Source organism: Solea solea, chromosome 17 (genome assembly GCF_958295425.1).
Source record: "Solea solea chromosome 17, fSolSol10.1, whole genome shotgun sequence".
Taxonomy (NCBI): Eukaryota; Metazoa; Chordata; class Actinopteri; order Pleuronectiformes; family Soleidae; genus Solea; species Solea solea.
The window spans coordinates 17,098,331-17,105,531 of NC_081150.1; the positions used below are offsets into that span (position 1 = coordinate 17,098,331).

Here is a 7,201-nt window from a genome sequence, read left to right on the forward strand (position 1 = left end):
TTATTTCAACGGTATTTGCAGTGTTCAGGCACAAAGTGGGTCGACCATTTAAGAAAAACACTTTTACTACAACTTTTACCACAACTAAAGCCCTGCAGGACCGGACTGTGATTACTGCTCTGCTCTGCTCTTATCAGGACGTTTCACTGGTGCCAGACAGTTGTGTTATGGTTTCACTGCATCACAACAACAACACACCTCCTTTTCATGTTTACTTCTAATCTCTTCTACACATTCTTCTTCCTCCGTGTTCCCAGCACTAAAAGCCATCACAGCTCTGTCTGATGGTACAGTTTGTAAAGATTCTGATCTCAAGTAATTCCTTGGCGGTGTAGTTAAGTAGTTCCTTGGCGGATTACAATGTGAAGTGTCTTAATCGCTTTGTGTCAGGCACGGTCATCGTACTCTCTCACACACACGCAACTCACTGAAAAAAACCCACTATTTTCCTTTAAATTGATACCAGAACCCTCAACATGTTTATCAGCCACAGGTTGTTGAGCATCGACGGCTGCTGATGATGATGATGATCGTGTTGTGTTTCAGGAGTCAGAGGAACAGGACGTCCAGAGCTCTGTCTTATTCTGTGACATGTTGAAAGTTAGTGCCACTGGTTGACGATCGACTGCTCTTGTTCCCAGATGAAATGTTGGAAACGAGAGGGGCTTCACACTCACACATGTTTTCCCCATTGCCTTTAAAGGACTACTATTATATTTCATAGTATCATATTGGTCCAGTGGGTCGGATTTAGAGGCACGTCATGGTTTCAAGCGCATTAAGGACTTTGGAGTTTGTTCTTTCCCATTTGCACAGTAATTTTTTACGGCTTTGAAAAAAAGGAAGTTCATGTAAAAGGCTGATTCTAAGGCCACAAAAACCTAATTATTTTTTTTTTAATGCAAATATAGACATATACAAACATATTTGTGGGTACTATATTCTTTTTTCTGCCAATAAACCATTCAAAATGCTAAACAGTGGACCTTCAAGGGTGGATTTGAGAAGAACAAATAAGAGAAAGTTGTACTACTGATCAGATATTTCATTTCTGCTGACTCAACTGGTCATTATTCATACCAGGCAAGGTCAGTGGGTTAAATTGAGTTAATAGTTTCCTTAATTTGACTGTTGTACATAATATTAAATATTATCAGTTGAATAAGATTGGATCCAGGCTCAGAAGGGAAAATAAATAGTTTTATTTCACTATGAAAACATAGTCATCCTCATTCTATTGATGTATTGTCACATTCAACAATTCTGACCTCCATCAACTGGTGAAACTCTACACATTATCCCACTGTGGTGATGATGATGAAGATTGAGAGGCAATAATAAGGGAGTTCCTGCCCCCTAGTGTCACATTTGGCCTTTACACTGCACATGAACGAGGTGATGAGACAAAAAACATCATCCAACAAACTATTCATTGATATGATGTTTCTTGGATTAGTCGTTTTTACCAGATGTTTTTTAAGCACTTTTAGAACTTGAGAACATGACTCATTGACTCAACCCTCACGTGTGTGTGTGTGTGTTCCAGGTATTACTCATGTTGTGGGGACCTAAATCTGATCTTTATGGGGACAAAAAAAGCAAGTCTCTATAATGTAAATTATTACATTTTCAGGTGAAGACATGTTGTAAATTTAGTATTAGATATTATTAAATAAATTAAGATTAGGTTAGGTTAAGTGGTATGGTTAGGCTTAAAGTTAGAGTAAGGGGCTAGGCAATTCATTATGTCTATGTTGTGTCCTCAGGAATATATAAAAAAAGGTGTGTGTGTGTGTGTGTGTGTGTGTGGCTGCTGCTTTAAATTCCCATAAGCCTCCTCACTCACACTGACGGGAAGAGTTGTTTTTTTGAATCCAAACAGCCTGTAGCTCTATACAACCTGACTGACTTCCATGAACTGTAGTCATTAAACTAAGTGATTTTCAGTGACGCCTCAGTAACACTCACTAAGAGTCTGTATCTGACTTTTCATGTCTGTGATTGACTGTAATTCCACATTTCCTTTAAGTTAATAACAGTTAATAAAAGTATATTATGTCTAATCTTCGTGTTCACACTGACCATCCTGCACTTTTAACTATACATACAAATAGGCAGGAAAAGCACAGGTGTAATGATTAACGATGGCTGCAGTGCATTCATGCATCCCAGTTGCAGAAAAACCACTCACAAGATCCCTAATGCACAAAAAGTTAAACTGGGTTAAAAAGCATTAAAACATGTTGTGACAACCTGTAATAATCCATAACAAATGGTGTGGCAATATGTGATTTAAAAATATATGAACGAGTTATTAAATGACGTGGAAATAATGTGTTTTTGTGGTGTTCTACATCTTTTTGTGGTGATTTTATAGGTTTTCATGGTGATTCTACATTTTATTGTGGTGATTAAATTCTTTTTTCTGTGATTTTATAGGCTTTTGTGGTGATTTTTGATCTCTTTGTGGTGATTAAATTCTTTTTTCTGTGATTTTATAGGCTCTGTGGTGATTCTACATCTTTTTGTGCTGATTAATGTCTGTTTGTGGTGATTTTAAATTTTATATCACTTCTGCAATGTTTTGGAAGTAAAGAACAGGGAGACATTGTTGTTGTACTTGGCTAATATTCTATAATCTTCAGTGGGTCTTCTGTGAAATCTCTTTTGAATAATCTCTTTTAAATGCAGATAAACACATTGTGAAAGTGAAGTTGTTAACTGTTGAGTCATAGTCAGGATGAATCAAATGTTTGTCTTTCTGCTCAGCAGCTCTGAGAACTGCTGCCAATTCATTACAAAATTTCTGGAAAAGTCGTCAGACTCAGAAACGTCAAGTCACACACAGGAAAAGGGATTCTGATTTCAGAATAAGAGCTCAATATTTGCAAAACTGAGTTACTAGTAAAAGTCAGGGATAAACTGTATACTGCACAGTCATCATAGTGTATAGTGGCAGGGAAGCAATCCTTTATATAAAAAATATGCCAATACTATGCCTAAAATAGGCTTAATTCACAAACAAGCAGGTCAATTCTTGTAATTTATCAAATATGCAACTACCAGCAAATGAAGTGCATGTCCTCACATTCATTATTCAAGCAATATCAGCTCAATATAAAGTATTAAAATTAGTTGCTTTCGACAAACAATTCATGTCATGATAGTATAAATCAAAACTCACCTCCTGTCGTTAACATGATCAGTGACACCTGTGAAAATGTCCACAGTGGAAAAAAACTCCCCAGACTGAAGAGTCATGGCAGGTGAAATCATTAACACTGATTGTCTCATTAGTGGCACCTGCAACAGAATACAAGACATTAAAGAGTCAGTGGACAAAATTAAAGTGTTAAAAACAGGGAAAGTGATAATGCTACCTGTTCTCAACATGTTTTCTTAAAAAAAAAGAGAGAAAAATAATCACTAGAAAAAAATAAACAAATTTTAATTTAAACTTTGTAGGATATTACATTAATAAGGTTTTATATCCAGTAACATACATAACAATATAAATACATACAAGATGTTTGCATGGAATCCCAACTGAGGAACAATATATTTTTTTGTTTATTTGTAAGGACAATGTATATAACACCTTAAGAATGAATATTATATAGTTTTGTCATTAACCAAATCCAATTTTTTCTGAAATAAGAATGCTTCTGTGTATAATGTAAGACATATTTACACGTTTTTAGTTTGCCTTTTGTAGAATCTTGGCATTATTCTTAGCTCGTTTTATATATATATATATATATATATATATGTATATGTATATATATGAAATATTAATCTTTAGCTTATGGTCAGCCCATGTCTAAGTGAAAAGGACTTGTATCTGAAAGGTTGCTGGTTTGAATCCCAGCATAGGTCTGAAGGACTGAGATAGGAGCAATTTAACCCATCAATACTGGTAGAATCTCCAATTCTACCAGTATTGATGGGTTAAATTCTAAAGTAAAATTCACTATCACTGAATTGTCAGCTTAATCAAAAAAAGGAACACTCATTATAAATAAATATTAGTTAAATGACAGCATTCTTTTCAATTTTTACAATTTTTTTCTGGTTTTAATTAGATTTACGACCTAATTTTAAGAATTTTAGCCAAGCAAAATTTGCTTACAGTTATAAAACATTCATCATTTACTGCTTTATCCTCCACATGAGGGTCACAAGGGGCTGGAGATAATCCCAGCTGACATCAGGAGTGAAAATGCCAGTTACACCCTGGACAAGTCCAAATCGAAACACTGTTTCATTAAAAATACAAGTTAAGAAACTGGCTTATGTCTAAATTTTAGAACACTGCGTGCCTGATGATGGTTTTATTTTGAAGGGTCAAACAGGACGTGACTTCTATTTGACAGCAGCTGAGACAGTAGCGAGATGCTTGGTCAGTGAATCACATGTCTGCTGCACCGTCCCCCGTTATCCTCTGGTATAAATATGAGCAGCAAAGAGTGTGAGGCAGCTTCAGACAGTCTGGAGTCTCAGGAAACAAACAGAGGTGAGTGAGTGAATGAGTGAGTGGGTGAGGGAGTGAGTGAGTCAGGAAGGATGAGGAGGAGAAGGGGGCTTTTTCATAAGTTTTGTGTCGCTCAGAGGAAAATTATCTCCTTGTGTGCAGTTAATAGCAGCTTTATTCTAACAAATAACAACATCATGTGCATTTTCATGCACGTAAACAAGTCTAACGCTGACCTTTTGGCTTCTAAATATGTTTTGTTATTTCGTTTTTTTAATGTCGGCCCCTGCAGTTGTTTTTTTTCTCAGTCATAAATAATGATGACTTCATGGCTGGCTGCTGCTGTAGGTGCTGATGATTGTGTTGCTTACTCATGGGTGTGACCTCCATCTTTGGATCTAAACAACCGGATTACTTCAGATGACATCATGACACTGTAATAACCTTTTGTAGCAGGTTTTTAACTGCAACAGAAGAATCTAAATATGACGATGAATGTTGAAGAGGGGAATTATAAATGCTGCAGAGAGACTTTGTGGCAAACATAAAAGTCCCCAAACATTTAAAAATGAGGTCACATGTTCCAGTGTCCCATTTGATGTAAATGGGGCATGGATCAGGCAGATTATTTACTGGGACAAAACATGTTTGCATATTGTTTTTTGCCTCCTTCGAAAAATAAGAAGACGGAAACTGCCGAATATTTAGTGGAATAATTAGAAGAATTAGAAGTATAATCTATAGTATAGCTACAAAAATAAAACAATTTACAATTTCAGATTATTAGATTCAATTAAAACGTTTTTTGTCCTCATAGAGGACATTTCAAGGACTCATAGAGCAGTATTGTGTGTGTCCAAAAATGTTTAGTTTAAACTATATGAAATTAGGTATAATAATTAAAATGCATTAAAATACCTCAAATATATCAATGTTCATGTTAAGTGACACTCAATTAACACTCCATTAATAGTAATTTTATATGTGTATAGTAAACATGTTAAGCATATATGAGCAGTATAATTATAAATATACTATATAAAAGAATAATAAAATGCATATAGTTTTGCAGATAACCAGAATAAATCAGTATTTTTTTGTAGCAACAGACCAAATTTTCATGTTTGAGATTCAATATTGATTTTTAAAAAATAGATCAATTCATTAAACCTGTTTTCTGATATGCTGACTAATTCTGTCAGCTTTAAATACAATAAAAACAACACAGGAGCAGGCTGTTCTAGTATTGTTGTATGTAAAATAACGTAGTTGTTGCTCACTAAGAAACAAAAAAAAGAATGTTTTCTTTAATCTGTACTGGACAGATGTTGGACTCAACTCTGTGTTTGACTTCACTGAGCTGTGAGCATGAACTTTCTGGAAGGTCTCACTGCAGGCAACATCTGGAGTGAACGACTGCGGGACAGTGTGCATTCTTTCACTTGTGTAACCAGGATCTCCGCAGCTGCTGTTCAACAAATCACACAGCTCAACCTCTGCATTAGAAATGATTTCTCCTCCCTCGTCATCTCCTGTTTTCATTTTTTCCCCTCCTCCTCCCTGTCTGTTGATCTGTTTGTCTCGCCCTGACTTTGTTTTTCCCTCTCTTTCCCTCATTTCACATTAAAAATGTGTCTGTTTTTTGACACCATCAGTCCCTGTTTACCAACCTTTCCACCTCACTGGCACGTCTCGTTAAGCCCTCAGGTTTATTGTCACGTGTCGTGTAATGAGCTTGTTATGTGAGCGGCTGCAGTTTTTTTTTCTTCCTGTGCTAAACTCACTATAAATCATGAGCTGATGTAACAACTAGAAGAAAGTAGGCTGTGCTTTGAGCTCCCAGGTGGGCGTTCAGTCCTGCTGGGTTTTGAAACAGTTGGGGACATTTTTAGATTTTTATCTGCAATGTGGTGAGTTAACAAGCGACTCCTCAGCACACACTGTGCATACAAATCCAAGTAGCAGGATAGAATAGAATAGAATAGAAGGCCTTTATTGGATCTCCTGAAAACTAGTGCAATAAAAAAGAGCTCAACATAATACACACTCAAATATAAATTGAAGATGATCGCACTAAAGCTCTAGGGCAAATTTGTTCAAATACCATTGGTACAAAATCCCCAAAATGGGAATGCTGAATCCAAAATCCTGCATGTACGATAAACCTGCTGCTCAAGCCGAAATTATTCTTATTATTCGAGTTTTGGGGCATGGGAAAGCCCTCAGAAACGTGAAAAATAACAATAATAATGACAACTCCTTCAATTTCAATAGGGTCCTCCGTACCTTGTGTGCTTGGACCCTTATTAACATAAGAAATTAGGACTACATGATATTATTGGCATGAGATATCTATATCAACATCAACCGATATTGGCTTTCATATCAGATATCACATAACCGCAAACACAACAAGATTCCTCCATATGACTCATGGCGCCCTCTACAGGTACTGTTTTGTTTATTTTTTTAATTTGACTACAGAAGAGAATTAATGACTTGTGCATTGGAAAAAGTGCATATATACAGTATAACAATATCGGTTAACGGTTATTGGCTCGAGCACTGATGTATCGGCATATTGGATATCGACAAAAAAGTCCAATATTGTGCATCCTTATAAGAAATAGCAATACATAGTTTGAAAACTGGGTTTTTCCACTAAAATACAGTGTTTCAAGGTCAAATCTTCTAGCTCAGTTTAAATGATGTCATGGCTGTAGTTGAGTG

At 35.9% G+C, this 7,201-nt stretch overlaps 1 protein-coding gene across 1 annotated transcript in view; it reads left to right on the forward strand.

Moving 5' to 3' along the window:
* Positions 1–4,419: 4,419 nt before the first annotated feature.
* Positions 4,420–7,201, forward strand: part of clu (clusterin) — an 8,653-nt gene continuing 5,871 nt past the window's right edge. Inside the window, exon 1 of the mRNA XM_058612643.1 lies at positions 4,420–4,513. The gene's annotated coding sequence lies outside the window, so the exon portion shown is untranslated. The remainder of the gene's footprint in view (positions 4,514–7,201) is intronic.